This window comes from Procambarus clarkii, chromosome 12, assembly GCF_040958095.1.
Source record: "Procambarus clarkii isolate CNS0578487 chromosome 12, FALCON_Pclarkii_2.0, whole genome shotgun sequence".
Lineage (NCBI taxonomy): Eukaryota > Metazoa > Arthropoda > Malacostraca > Decapoda > Cambaridae > Procambarus > Procambarus clarkii.
Genome location: NC_091161.1, coordinates 18,529,193 through 18,544,316, shown reverse-complemented (window position 1 = coordinate 18,544,316; position 15,124 = coordinate 18,529,193).

Below are 15,124 nucleotides of genomic sequence, written 5' to 3'. Positions count from 1 at the left end.
TGTAGCAGTAGTCGCTGACAGGTGTGTTCTCCTCGCCTCGTTGCTGCATCACGACACCACCAACGTCGGTACCACTGGCGTCGACATGGAGCATGAAGGGCTTATCTGACGAGGTGAGAGTGGAATTAGAATAGGGCAAAGGAGCACGATTATTATCCTGAAAGTATTTGGGAAGATCATTAAGGATTTCGGGAGGAGAAGCTGGGAAGGTCTCACTGTGGATGTAGGGTTCTGTGAAGGTAGAACAGTTAGTCAGGACAGTGGGAGGAGTACCATTATATTGTTTCAGGAGGTTGACGTGGCACAGCTGGGTCTTCCGCCGCCTATCTGGAGTCTCTATGACGTAGTTGTTGTTGCTTCTGCACTCTTTGACGCGGTAGGGTCCTGAAAACCTGTTTTGTAAAGGTGAACCTGGGATAGGGAAGTATGCAAGGACGAAGTCTCCCGGCTTGAATTTTCGTACTTTGCTGGTCTGGTTGTAATGAGTTTTCATCTTCTCCTGGGCTTTCAATAGATTATCATGGGCAAAACGGTGGACTCTCTCTAGAATGTGTTGAAGGTTTTGAAGAAACTGGGGCACATTCTGATGCTCACTGAAGGTGGCATCTCGGAGAGTCTTTGAAAGCCTTAAGGGGAGTACGGCACTTACGGCCGTAGAGCATCTCATAAGGAGATACTCCTAGGGACTCATTGGGGAGACTTCTGAAAATACACATTATAAGGTCAATCTGCTTATCCCAATCCTTCGAGGTTTCACTACAAAACTTTTTCAAGAGTGCTTTGATAGTCTGATGACTACGTTCAAGAGAACCCTGTGAAGCAGGATGATAGGGGCTGGACAATACCTGTTTGATGTTGAACTCCTCCAGTGTCCTTTTGAAGAGATCACTGGTGAAGTTGGTACCACAGTCGCTCTGAATCTCCCTGGGAAATCCGTATTGAGTGAAGATCTTCAATAGATGTTTTACAACCGTAGCAGCCGTGATGTTCTTCACTGGAACTGCTATGGGAAATCTGGTGGTAGGACACAGGATGGTTAGGATGTAGGCGTTACCTGAACTGGTCCGAGGTAAAGGACCAACACAGTCTATTATGAGTCTGTGGAAAGGTTCCGCAGGCACCTGTATGGGAATCAGTGGCGCTCTGGGAATGGAGATGTTCGGTTTGCCTGCCATCTGACATGTATGACACTGTTTTACGTACTGTTTGACGTTATTTACCATACCTGGCCAGTAGTAGTCTTGACGAATTCCATGGTAAGTCTTGTTGAAGCCGTAGTGGGAGAGTGCTCCGTGGGCCAGGCGTAGAATAGTGGGCCGCAGGCTGGTAGGAATCACAAGTTGTTCGATGTTGGCCCAATCGTCCTCCTCCTTCAGTTTACTGGGTCTATATCTGCGGTAGAGCAAGTCGTTCTCTAGGAAGAACCCAGGAATACTGTCGGGTTGAGTCTCAGCCTGGAAAAACAATGGTGTTAAAGTAAGATCTTCCCTCTGCAACTTACTGAACTCCAACTTGGTCAGATGCGGGGGTAGTTTCTGAGGGTCTTGAGGGACAGTGGTAGCAGTAGAGTCAGCTGGCTGTGGACGTGCTGCTTGTGCACGGGTGGTCACGAGAACCGGAGGAGAAACTTCATCACTCTCTTGAACCTCTGCTGGAACATACTCTAGAATAGGGTTACTTGGCACAGAGTTACACACCTGGGGATTTGTCCATGACGATCAGGTTGGTCGGTTGCAGGTCTTCTGCCAAGTCGTTGCCTAGGAGAAGTTGCACTCCAGGCATGGGAAAAGGCTTTTCCCTGACGGCGACTTGGACTTCTCCGTTCACGTAGGGACAATCCAGGTGGACTCGGGCGAGAGGGTATGGAGTGGTAGCAGTGAGGTCAGTGATGAAGACAGTTTCTCCGGTGTAGGCGATGTTGGGCACAGCCGACTTCAAGATGATCGATTGAAGAGCCGCTGTGTCCCTCAAGATCTTCAATTTGAAACGTCCCTCCGGATTTGAACCGTTGGCAGAGACAGTTCCAGTATACAGGTGGTTACTGAAAAGAGAAAGATCATTAACATTAACACCAACATTCATCACAGGCTTACCGGACTTAGGAGGAGTTGGTTTGGGTTTTTGTTGGTCAGTGGTTCCCTTGTATTGAGACTTACCACACTTGTCTATGGTATGTCCATAGAGTCTACAATACTTGCAGTACAGTTGTGAACCAGCTTTATCGGGGCTCACTTTCTCGTAACTGTACCACGACTTCTTACTGGAGGATGGTTCGGGTGTCAGCCGGTGGATGAGGCTGTAAGTGTCAGCCGACTTAGCACACTTCAGGTAGTCGGTTTCTTCTTTATCTGCTAAGTAGAGACGGACAGGAGGCGGCACACGTCTCAAGAATTCTTCAACTAGCATCAGGTTGACGAGTTCTGTAAAAGTAGAGACATGTGCTGCTTCCAGCCATTTCATGAAATATCTCCGTTTTGTGTTAGCAAACTCAAGGAAGGTAGTGGTACCTGCCTTCAGGTGGTCACGGAATTTCCTTCTATAACTTTCTGTGGAAAGTAGGTAGGCGTCCAACACTGCTTGTTTCAGAGTGTGGTAGTCATTCTCAGACGCCAAAGTACTGAGTGTGACTGCAGCTCTACCTGTAAGATGGACTCTGAGAAGTGTGGCCCATTGGTCGACAGGCCAACTGAGTTGATTAGCAAGGGTTTCAAAGGTGGTGAAAAACACGTCAACTTCTGCTTCTACAAAGGATGGCATTAACTTACTTGCATGTGATATATTAAAACTGACGGGAAGATTGGCAGTAGCTTGCTGGCGTTGAGTGAAGTGTGAAGTTTCCAACGCGAATTCTCGTTGACGACACTCTAGAGCCAGAGTCGCTTGTTGCTTGTCATGTTCACGTTGCATCTCCAACTCGCGTCGTTTTGTTTCAAGCTGTACTTGTTCTCGCTCACGGAGCATTGCAAACTCACGTTCTTTGAGGGCGATTTCTTCCCTCCGTATGGCAGCTGCTTCTCTTTGTTGTTCGCGGGCTTCCCTTTGCTGCTCACGTTCAATCTTGGCCAGCTCTAGTTTGAGTTTCATCGTCGCCAAATCAGTTTTATCTGCAATATAGTAAGTTTCATGAGTTTCAGAGTCTATCTTACCTTGCTCTAAATAGTAATCCAGCAACAGGTTGTGTAGGTCATTTTTGTTGGCTTGGTAGGGAACTTCTAGTTGATACTCATGTGCAAGAGTTTGTAATTCAGTCCTCTTGGCACGACTTAAAGTCCCTATTTCACCTGCTGGATTTGCACGGAAAGCTTGGAGACGAAACATGGTGAAATTAGCAAATAAAGGTACACGAATATTCAATAGTGAATGTCAGAAACAGGACAACGTGGCAACTGATACCTATCCTGTGGGATCTTTAACAATTAAAGTTAAGTAAAAGATGTTAAATGATTAAATTAAATCAAGGGCGCAGGAAATCTTGTACCCGGTACTCATGTAAGAGGATAAGGGCAAGAAAATCCTACTAACAAATGAAACAGAGTTTCGAAAACAAATGAAACAGTTAAATGCCTCAAAAGTAAAATTGGTAGTCCAAGGATGTAGGCATACCTTGCCAAGTCTCTATAGGACATAAAGCAAGTTTTTCCTACTGAATTTAATATGATACTTACAGAATTAGCGAACTTTTGTGCTCTGAAAAAGTAAGCTAATTCCCTACCGTTGTATGTATCATCATCTCTGACTGACGTGTAGGGGTGCGAGGTGTCAACTGGTGACGAGAACTGCTGCTGAGGTCCCAATTCAGCAACTAAAGTTCGAGCTAGAGAAACTATGGCCCTCTTTGTCCTCCTACAGTCAGATTGCAGAAGATTGGGTGCACTTGACCCGGGGCAGACCACAGTACCAGGGTACCAATATGATGATCTGTCAAAAATGAGAAATATCCAAGGGACAAAGATGGTAAACACGAGTAATAACACGGAGGGAGAGATGACCAATTAAGAGTATGACTGCGGCCTACAGTCACCACGTAATCCAAAGTTGTCTCACCTTCACTATATGTTACTCTCGTAATGCACAATACACCGCACCATATAAAAAATGAAATTGAATATGAAAAATAGTAAAAGCTACGTTAACAAAGTTAAATACGCTTACCATAAATTACCACTTGGCACCAGTACCTGAGTGAAGCTCCTAGGACAGGCCCCCATATAATATGTGATGGTAACGCGTTGGTGTTCGGCTGCTCAAAGCTAGGGGTATGGCCTCGTCACATAGTATTAAAAAAAAATAGAAAATCTGGAACTTCGTCTGTGGTAAGGTAAGGAGAAGACACACAAAACACAAGTAAACTTTAACAATGGAATTTTAATTACGTTAAATAAACAAAACATGAATAAAATGGACAAACAAATTCGTATAATAAAATCAATCAATCAAAATAATAAGAATAATTAAATGACACAATGAAAAGTTACGTTAAGACAAGTGAGCAAAATAACAAGAAGTGCAATATACAAGTAAATGAGAGGTGCAGAATATTGGCTTTAAGCTATCACCTCTCTCAGTACACGTACGCCAAAGCTTACATCTACCAGGAAGAAGTGTTAACCGTGTAACAGCACTGAATATTCTGAGGACTGAGGTCGTGGCGGCCCCAGACATCAAGTAGTATGGGGGGGTGGAGTGCAGTAGCAGCCAGACCGGCGACCAATCAGCGAGGAGCCGGCAGCAAGACAGGTAGTTTGGCGGTTTGAGTCTGAGCAGGTGTTCCTGGCTGCATACGTTTTGCTCTCTGGCAAACCTTGCTGGTGTTGTTGTCGTTGTTGGACATTTCTTCCATAGTAGTTTTATATAGATGTATCGACGTATTTGTGGAGGGAAGAGCAGGCTCAATCTCTTGAAGGAGATTATCGTCACAATATATATATATATATATATATATATATATATATATATATATATATATATATATATAGATAGATAGATATATATATTATTGACTCATTAGTAATAATGAGTCAATACGGGGCACACAGCCTTGTACTAATAAATGGTACATTTATATATATATATTCTCTGGCACAAACTTATAATATTAATGTCACATGAATGTAAATGTCCTCAATACAGCAAACTCTTCGATAAATCACAGGTGCACTTACACACCACATATATATTTCGCGAGAGCTCTCTACAGCATCTCTCTGCACAACTGTGTCTTACTAGCCTGGGAGCCGGTCGGCCGAGCGGACAGCACGCTGGACTTGTGATCCTGTGGTCCCGGGTTCGATCCTGGGCGCCGGCGAGAAACAATGGGCAGAGTTTCTTTCACCCTATGCCCCTGTTACCTAGCAGTAAAATAGGTACCTGGGTGTTAGTCAGCTGTCACGGGCTGCTTCCTGGGGGTGGAGGCCTGGCCGCGGACCGGGCCGCGGGGACACTAAAGCCCCAAAATCATCTCAAGATAACCTCAAGATAAGATACTAAGACATAGACATTGGTGAGCCCTGCTCACGACATAGAAGATACTCTGGCTAAATAGCTGACTAAAGGGGAATGGGGAGGGAAAGCTGAATTATCTACTTCCACCTCAATGATGTGGACTTGACCTCTATTGAGAGTTGAATTGTCGCTCCCGGTCCCAGCTCTCGACTCGCTGTAGGGAATGCCCCCCCACACACACACACTGATGCTCCCTCCAGGAACCCAATCAACACTCAAAAACGCGTCTTCACTGTGCTCTATCCTCTGCTGGCCCGTGCTCCTCCACAACCTCTTGAAGGGTTGGAGTCGGTCTCTTGGCCGTCGACTTCTCCTCACAACTACGTCAGCAGTCCTTTCTCTCGGCTGCAGTCGTTCTGATTCCCAGTTAGCTTCGTTCTTCTCCTGCCTCTCAGCGGATTGGCCCAGCCGCTATGTCGTCACCTAAACTGGTGAAACTGCACAGTCGTCCCGGACGTCACTGCTCAGACTTCACTTCTTGCAACACACCTGTCACTGGATCACTTGCTGCTCATTTCTAGTCAATTCCATCTTCGGTCCAACACATGGAATATAGGAAGACCTCACAGGGTGCTTGCAGACTACAGGATGAAGCGTAAATCCACCGGATCTGGGGCGAAAACTGTCAGACTGACAGGACCCCCTATCGCACGTCCGACCTCCTAGACGTGTCGTGTCAAACTCCTTGGCGCCACGGCCCGCGCCGTCCGGACCCCCCTGCACTCCTTACGTCATACTTGCCAGGGGCGTTTCTCATTGGCTCCCTGTGCCACGTCACTGTTCTTGACCAATCTGGTGCCAGTGACGTCACAACGTCTTGGATGGAAAATGTAGGGTCCAGCACCATCTTGGTGTCCTAAAGGGCCTAAACCACTGGCCAAAACACTCTTCTTTTGCCATTTTCTTCCCAACGCGACAACACTTCATGCTCCCACATATGGCAAATTGTTCCCCGGAACGTAGAGAACGTTCGAGTAAAGTGGATATGACTCTTACAGCTGGCGTGGGCGAAATATAAGGGGAGAACACCATCACAAGGTAGACTCGTTTACTCGTCCCCCTCGTGGTCGTCGCCGTCAACCCCTTCCAGTTGTGTAGATCACCTTTGATGGTTGGACCCTTCCATCCTCTGTCATTCTTGCTGGTGCCAGGTGCTCTGTCCAGAGGTATATGCCTTCTCCTCGGTTTTGTAACAAGTGCTGGAGTTTTGGGCATGGTGCCCTCCGCTGCTCTGGGACTGTCTCTCTCTGTTCTTTGTGTGGGGGTGAAGGTCACTCTAAGTCGGAGTGCACTTCTCCCCAAGCTCGCTGCCTCAACTGTGGTGAGGCCCATCCTACCTTCTCCCGTGCCTGTATCCATTACAAACTTGAGGCGGCCATCCACAACTTGAAGCACCGGGAGCATTTATCTTTTCCCAAGGTGAGGCGCAAGGTTCGCCGGCTCCCGCCTTATGCTAACGTCTCTTATGCTCGCGTGTTGTGCTCTTCCTCTCTTCGTCCTTCCCACCTTCCTCAGACTCACAACCGATTCCGGGCCTTGGACCCTGATACGCCCACTGCCCCCCTCCTCTGTTCCTTTGAGTTCTGTCCCAAAGGGTCCCCCTCCTGGTCCTCTGTCTGGGGTTCCCCTTCTTTCTACTTGGTCTGTCATGTCTCCTGTGTCTTCTTCCTCGTCTCCCTCCGATCCTCCTTCCCATCCTTTTCCTCCATCTATTGACTCTCCCCGCCGCCTGTCGGTGCAGGCGGATGTCCATCGCTCTCCTAACGGCCGTCGTGTGTGCTCTCGTTCAGCTTCTCCTGTTGAGACGCTGGAATCCATTGCCCGGTACGTAGTTGCTGGGACACCGATCTCTTTCCATCAGAAGCGTAAGCCTGGCTCCTCTCCTTCCTCCTTCTCGGTGGGTAAGAAGGCTTCGCTTTCTGCCTCGGCCCTGCTACTGGCTCTATTGCTCCTTCCCCTCCCATTTCAGTGGTTGCGCCCCCTGCTCCTGCTATGGAGGTTTATTTGGCCCCTGCTTCCCTCTCGGTTGCTGCCCTTGCTGAGGTGCACTCCCCTCTTTCTACTCTCCCTCTTCCTGCTGCTGTCCTTGACTGCTCATCCCCATTGTCTCCTCCTCTTCCTCCTCCTCCGGACCCCGCCCACCCACCTCTGGTCTGTTCTCCTGCTTCCTTCCCTCCGTCTTTCCTCAGTTTAACCATGCCCCCTAACCCTGACTTTGCTGACCCTGATCCCGACCCTGATCTTCTTTAACGTGCTATGTTGCTCTTTCGCCTTTGTTTCTTCCTTGTTCTCTGTTGTTGTCCTTTCTCTTCTCGTCGATGTCTATTCTTCAATGCAACGTTCGAGGTTATTACGCCAATTTCCTCGAACTCCAACTTCTGATTTCGCGGTTTTCGCCCCTTTGTGTCTGTCTCCAGGAGCCGATGCTTGGTGCTCGTCCTGGTCGTTTTCGTGGCTATTACTTTCCCTCCCCTTCCCCAGCCGTTGCTGGGGCTCCTAATTCTTCTGCTCTCTTGATTCGCGCTGATGTTCCCATCGTCCCCTTACTTTTTCCTTTGCCTCTCCATTGTTCTGCTGCTTGTATCTTTGTGGGGAAATGGTACACAGTTTGTTCCATTTATCTCCCCCCGAGTGTCCCGCTTTCTCTTCCTGATTTGAAACACCTCCCGGACTCCTTGCCGGAGCCTGTGCTCCTGCTAGGTGATTTCAATTGTCGTCAATCTCTTTGGGGTGATGTTCTAACACCCGAGACCGCCTTCTTAAGCCGTTTATCCTCTCTTTTTACCTGTCTCTTCTGAATTCTGGTGAGCCCACTCATTTGGACTCTCGGACTCGCACCCTTTCCTGTCTTGATCTTTCTTTCTGCTCTTCTTCTCTTTCCTTAGATTTCACATGGCAGGTTCTTGATGACCTCCATGGTAGTGACCGATTTCCCCATCCCTGTTTCCTTTTTCTCTTTTCGCCCTTCCCTCTCCTTCCCTAGGTGGCAGTTTGCTATGGCGGACTGGAACGTATTTACCCTGAGTGCTGCTCTCCCTGACCTCTCCCTCGTGCTCTCCGCCTTTTTCATGACACTGTCTTCGATATTGCCCTCTGCTCTATTCCTCGCTCTTCCTCTATGGGTCCACGGAAGTGCGTTCCCTGGTGGAATGCAGACTGTGCTCAGGCTGTCCGCTGTAAGCGTGCAGCCTGGAAGAGGCACCGCCGTCGGCAGAGGGCCGATTCTTTTCTTTTCTTTCGGAAAGCGAGTGTGGTGGACCGTAGGGCCATCCGTATGGCTAAGCATGAATGTTGGGCATCTTATGTCTCCACAATTACGTCCGAAACTCCTCTGCCACAGATCTATAAGCGTATCCTCAAGATAGCGGGTAAGTTCATTCCCGATGTTTCACCGGTCCTTCACCACCATGGTACTCTTGTGGCAGACCCGTTGCAGGTCGCTTTCGAACTGGGTTCCCACTTTTCTTCTGTTAGCTCTGGTCTTCATCTTCCCCAATCTTTCCTTCTTTACAAACCTGTCCTTGAGTCTCGTCCTTTAGATTTCTGCACTCATCTTCGGCTTCCCTATAATGATCCCTTCTCTCTCTCTCTGAACTTCGTTCTGCCCTGGCCCTCGGCGGTTCTACGGCGCTGGGCTCCAATGGTATTCATTATGAGATGCTTCGCCATCTTCCCTCCGTGCACGTCTCAGTATTTACTGAGTCTGTATAATTGGATCTGGGAGCCGTCATCAGTCCCTGAGGACTGGCTCGATGCCATTGTCCTCCCTGTTCGGAAACCGGGGTCTCTGGGTACTTCCCCTAAAGACTTTCGCCCTATTGCCCTCACAAGTTGTGTCTGCAAACTCTTTGAACGTATGGTTAACGTTCGTCTGATATGGTTCATGGAACACCATCACCTACTCTCCCCTTCTCAATTTGGTTTCCGCAAGTGCCGCAGCATGACAGATGTTCTGGTGAACTTGGAGGTCTATATCCGTACTGCTTTTGCTGCGAAGACCTCCGTTGTTGCTGTCCTTTTTGACCTGGAAAAGGCTTACGACACCACTTGGCGATATCATATTCTATCCCAACTTCATTCTTTTGGCCCTCGTGGTCATCTCCCTCTCTTTCTCCGCAGCTTCCTCTCTCGTCGTTCCTTTTGGGTGCGACTTGGTACCGCTCTCTCTGCCTCTTTTCAGCAATACGAAGGTGTGCCCCAGGGTACGATGTCGATGATCTTACCCTTTGCTGTCAGGGTGATGATTCGCCTCTCCTTCAACGCCGGCTTCAACTTGCAATTGATGCCGTGTCGTCTTGGGCCACCGATCATGGCTTCAAGTTCTCTACTTCTAAGACTAGTGCCATGACTTTTACTCGGAAACGGGTCGTTATTCGTCCCTCTTTGTCACTTTATGGTCATCCCCTTGAGTACAAAGATTCCGCGAAGATTTTGGGGTTTTTCCTTGACACTCGTTTGTCTTGGTCTCCCCATATCTCTTACCTCCGTGTTGAGTGCTCTAAGGCCCTTACCCTCCTTCGGGTATTGTCCCATACTTCTTGGGGGGCGGATAGGCGCACTCTCCTTGCTTTACATTCCTCTCTTGTCCTGTCTAAGCTCGATTATGGTTGCCCTGCTTACTTGTCTGCTTCTCCTTCTACTCTTCGCCGTCTTGATGCTTTGCACCATACTGGGTTGAGCCTCAGTTCTAGTGCCTTTCGTTCGACTCCCGTCCTTAGCTTATATGTTGACACTGGCTTCCTATCTCTCCAGGACTGCTGTGATCGCTACTATCTTCGCTATCTTGCGCGGTCCTTACAACATCCTTCCTCTCGCCTCTGTCGTGCTTTAACTTTTACCCCTCCTGCGGTTCCTGTTCCTCTTCACCATCGCCCTCTTTCTGTCCGGTTATCTCGCCTACAGGATTCTCTTTCCGTTCGTATTTCTAATGTTTCTCCTCGTGTTGTTCCTTCTTTGCCCCCGTGGAGAGTCCCCCTTCCGCAGTTTTGTACTTCCTTGACCCCGCATCACTAAAGCTTTTACTCCTCCTAGGGTTCTAAAACGCCTTTTCCTTGAGCACTTTTCTTCTCACTCCCGCTCCGTTTCTGTCTTCACCGATGGGTCTAAGTCTGCAGATGGTGTTGGCTACTCTGTTGTTTTTCCTGATCGCACTTATATGTGTCGCTTGCCTCCGGAGACTAGCATCTTTACGGCGGAGCTTTATGCTATTCTCTATGCTCTTCGTCTCCTGCTTTCTCGTTGTCAGTCTTCCTTTGTAGTTGTTGTTGACTCTCGTAGTGCCCTCATGGCTCTCGGGTCCTTTAATTCGGTTCATCCAGTAGTTGTCGAGATCCAACATTGGCTGTTTCTTGTTCACAGTATATTTAAGTCGGTTGAGTTTTGTTGGGTTCCCAGCCATATTGGTGTGTCTTTAAATGAGCGTGCAAATGCTGCCGCCAAGGAAGCTGTCCGCTCTTGTCCCATCTCTCGTAAAAGTATTCCATATTCCGACTTTTACCCGGTTATCCATTCCTTCGTCCTTACCTGTTGGCAGGCTTCTTGGTCGTCTGTTACTGGTAACAAACTACGTACTCTTAAGTGATGTGTTTCCTCGTGGCCGTCCTCCTACCACCATAACCGGCGATGGGAAACAGCTCTGGCGAGATTGCGTATTGGCCATACTCGCTTAACCCCTGGTCACTTGATGGAGCGCTGCCCTGCTCCTTATTTTCCTAATTGCATTGTCCCTCTTACAGTCGTGCATGTCCTTCTTGAATGTCCTGACTTCCAGGACGAGCGTGTGTCTTGCTTTCCGACCGCCCCTCGCGGTCACCTTTCCCTCAATAGAATTCTTGGTGACTCGGATACTTATGATCTCGTTCTCCTTATGCGTTTTTGTTCTCGTTTTGGCATCCTTGGTGATATTTAGCGCCCTCTGATTATTCCGCACATTTGATGGTGCTACATAGCCTTCCCGGTTTGGTGCCTTCTTTTGATAATTACTAACTTACTTGCCCGCCTCTCCACACCACCGCCACCATCTTGCCCGCCTCTCCACACCACCGCCACCATCTTGCCCGCCTCTCCACACCACCGCCACCATCTTGCCTGCCTTTCCACACCACCACCACCATCTTGCCCGCCTCTCCACACCACCGCCACCATCTTGCCCGCCTCTCTACACCACCGCCACCATCTTGCCCGCCTCTCTACACCACTGCCACCATCTTGCCCGCCTCTCTACACCACCGCCACCATCTTGCCCGCCTCTCTACACCACTGCCACCATCTTGCCCGCCTCTCTACACCACTGCCACCATCTTGCCCGCCTCTCTACACCACCGCCACCATCTTGCCCGCCTCTCTACACCACTGCCACCATCTTGCCCGCCTCTCTACACCACTGCCACCATCTTGCCCGCCTCTCTACACCACTGCCACCATCTTGCCCGCCTCTTCACACCACTGCCACCATCTTGCCCGCCTCTCCACACCACCGCCACCATCTTGCCCCCCTCTCAACACCACCTGCTTGATGGGGTTCTTGGAGTTCTTCTACTCCCCAAACCCGGCCCGAGACCAGGCTTGACTTGTTGGAGTTTGGTCCACCAGGCTGTTGCTTGGAGCGGTCCGCAGGCCCACATACCCACCACAGCCCGGTTGGTCCGGAATGTCTTTTAGAAAACAGTTTAGTTTTCTCTTGAAGATGTCCACGGTTGTTCCGGCAATATTTCTTATAGTTGCTTGGAGGACGTTGAACAGCCGCGGACCTCTGATGTTTATACAGTGTTCTCTGATTGTGCCTACGGCACCTCTGCTCTTCACTGTTTCTATTCTGTATTTTCTTCCATATCGTCCACTCCAGTACGTTGTTATTTTACTGTGTAGATTAGGGATTTGGCCTTAAAGTATTTTCCATGTGTATATTATTTGGTATCTCTCTCGTCTCCTTTCTAGTGAGTACATTTGGAGAGCTCTGACACGATCCCAATAATTTAGGTGCTTTATCGCGTCTATGCGTGCCGTATATGTTCTATGTATTCCCTCTATTTCAGCAATCTCCTGCTCTGAAGGGGAAAGTGAGTACTGAACAATACTCGAGACGGGACAAAACCAGTGACATGAAGAGTACAACCATCGTGATGGGATCCCTGGATTTTAAAGTTCTCGTAATCCATCCTATCATTTTTTTGGCTGACGCATTATTTGCTTGGTTATGCTCCCTAAACTTTAAATCGTCGGACATCATTATTCCCAAATCCTTGACATGTTGTTTACCTATTAGGGGCAGATTCGATTGTGTTGTGTACCCTGTATTATGTTTCAGGTCCTCATTTTTGCGGTTCCTGAGTACCTGGAATTTATCGCTGTTACACATGTTATTTTCTGCTGCCCAATCGAAAACTTTGTTGATATCTGCTTGTAATTTTTCCATGTCTTCAGCAGAGGTAATTTTCATGCTGATTTTTGTGTCATCTGCAAAGGATGACACGAAGCTGTGCCTTGTATTTTTATCAATATCTGACATGAGAATATCATATCAGATATTCTCATATCAGATATGATATATATCAGATATGATATATATCAGATATGATATATGATATGATAAAATTCATATTGTACCCGTACCTTAGGTGTTACTAATCCTCGTCGCCACTGTAATGTTTGAAGAAGGAAGAGAAACAAAGGTGTTCTCCACATGGTTTTCTTCCAACAATAACAATAACATCACCGGTATATGTTAAATGACTTACGTTTTATAATGCTTATAAACAAACGAGTATCTGCTCAAATCATGATACACTTATGTAGTACTTAAACCTTCAAAATACCTTAATCCTAAACGTTATGCATCAGTATAAATCAACAGAACAAAAATGAAAGATCTATTGGATTGAATAAGCTGTTGGGATTTTGAAATCTTGCTCTTAATACAGTTTAGAGATTATTATGGTATAAATTACAACTGCTAAAATGGGGTAATGCTGGCAAAAAACAGGCTATTGTCTAGTCATGTATGTATGTATGTATGTATGTATGTATGTATGTATGTATGTATGTATGTATGTATGTATGTATGTATGTATGTATGTTGTTGGAACCATGTGTATTGGCATTTGCCTTTCTATTGGATAATTTCAGCAACGTGGAGAGGGGGACCTGCTGCATGGGTAACAGCTTCTCCTCCATATCTACCTACCCAGGCTTTGCGCCCTGTCAGGGCGCAACTCCATAGTCTTAGACTGAAGGATGCCTACTACACCTACTACATGTATGTATGTATGAATATATTTATATATATGTATTAAGCAATAAAACAATTAAACACCTGCTTTTCTTCAGCTGTATCTAGCTCATTTTGGACTCATTTAGATTATATGATGTTCAGTTTTGGTCACCATACTATAGAACGTGGAATGCGTAAAACTGACAAAGTTAACATCACGAATTAGTGTTAACTAATGTTATCTAGGAATAATCCTGGGCACATAAATTTTAATGCTGAGGTCACTTACTTGAGAGAGAGAACTAAGGCCCGGACGGCAATCCTCAGGTCGCTAAGCTCCTACTCTGGAGGAGCCAACTTACAAAGTTTTTACCTGGCATCTTTCTGCTGACATCATATACTTCAGCTTTTCGAGATGAGCTAGGGCTATGTGCAAGGGATAGTGAAGGACAATGATTTTTCTTGTTTTTTCCTCTGGCTTGAGTTCGTCGCAATTTTTAAGAATCGTTGCAGCTGTCTCGTCTGTGGGCCTCAGAATATATTCACCTCTGAGGTTTGGCTTTGCTCTGATCTGAAGCTGGGGGTATTCTTTTTCAAGGTCCACTATAGTGACGTAGGAGGATTTACCTTCAGCATGCTGCACCTTGATGACTGGCAGTGCAGATTTAGTCTGAGTAGATGGAGTGCTCATCGGTAGAGGCCTATGTTCTTGATAGGTGGTTATGGAATGGTTCTTCCTGTTTGCTTTGGTCACAGGATAGCAATCGCCATCACTGTCGGAACTTGTACTGAAGAGAGTTTTCCTTTTATGAATGGGAGCAGCAATGTTGGTTCCCCCACAATTAATCTGGTGGTCCATTCTATCGGTTAAATGCTGACTGTGGAGTGATGTCTGTCGAGTGAAGGTGATGCTCAAAGCGTCTGCACTGAATGCATGTCATCAATTGATTCATAAAACAATTCAACCCAGCCAATCTTGAGATTATCTTAAGATGATTTCGGGGCTTCAGTATCCCCGCGGCCTGGTCCTCGACCAGGCCTCCGCCCCCAGGAAGCAGCCCATGACAGCTGACTATCACCCAGGTACCTATTTTACTGCTAGGTAACAGGGGCATAGGGTGAAAAACTCTGCCCATTGTTTCTCGCTCGGCCGACCGACCGGCGACCCGGCCTAGAGTACATAAAAAACATCACCAAAAAAACACGGGCACGGGCATGAATAGCACGTAAGTGGTACAATTTTTTGTTCAGTAAATCTTTTCAAGCTTCAGAGGTTGCATTTAATCGTCAAGCTGTTATCGTGGGGGAGGATACTGCTTGACAGTCTTTGTGAGGGTGTACAGCTGCTGGACACCTTTTTTGACCAGGAGAGTTGCTGTGTTGATGGCTTCAGGGTGGCCACTGCGAGATTCA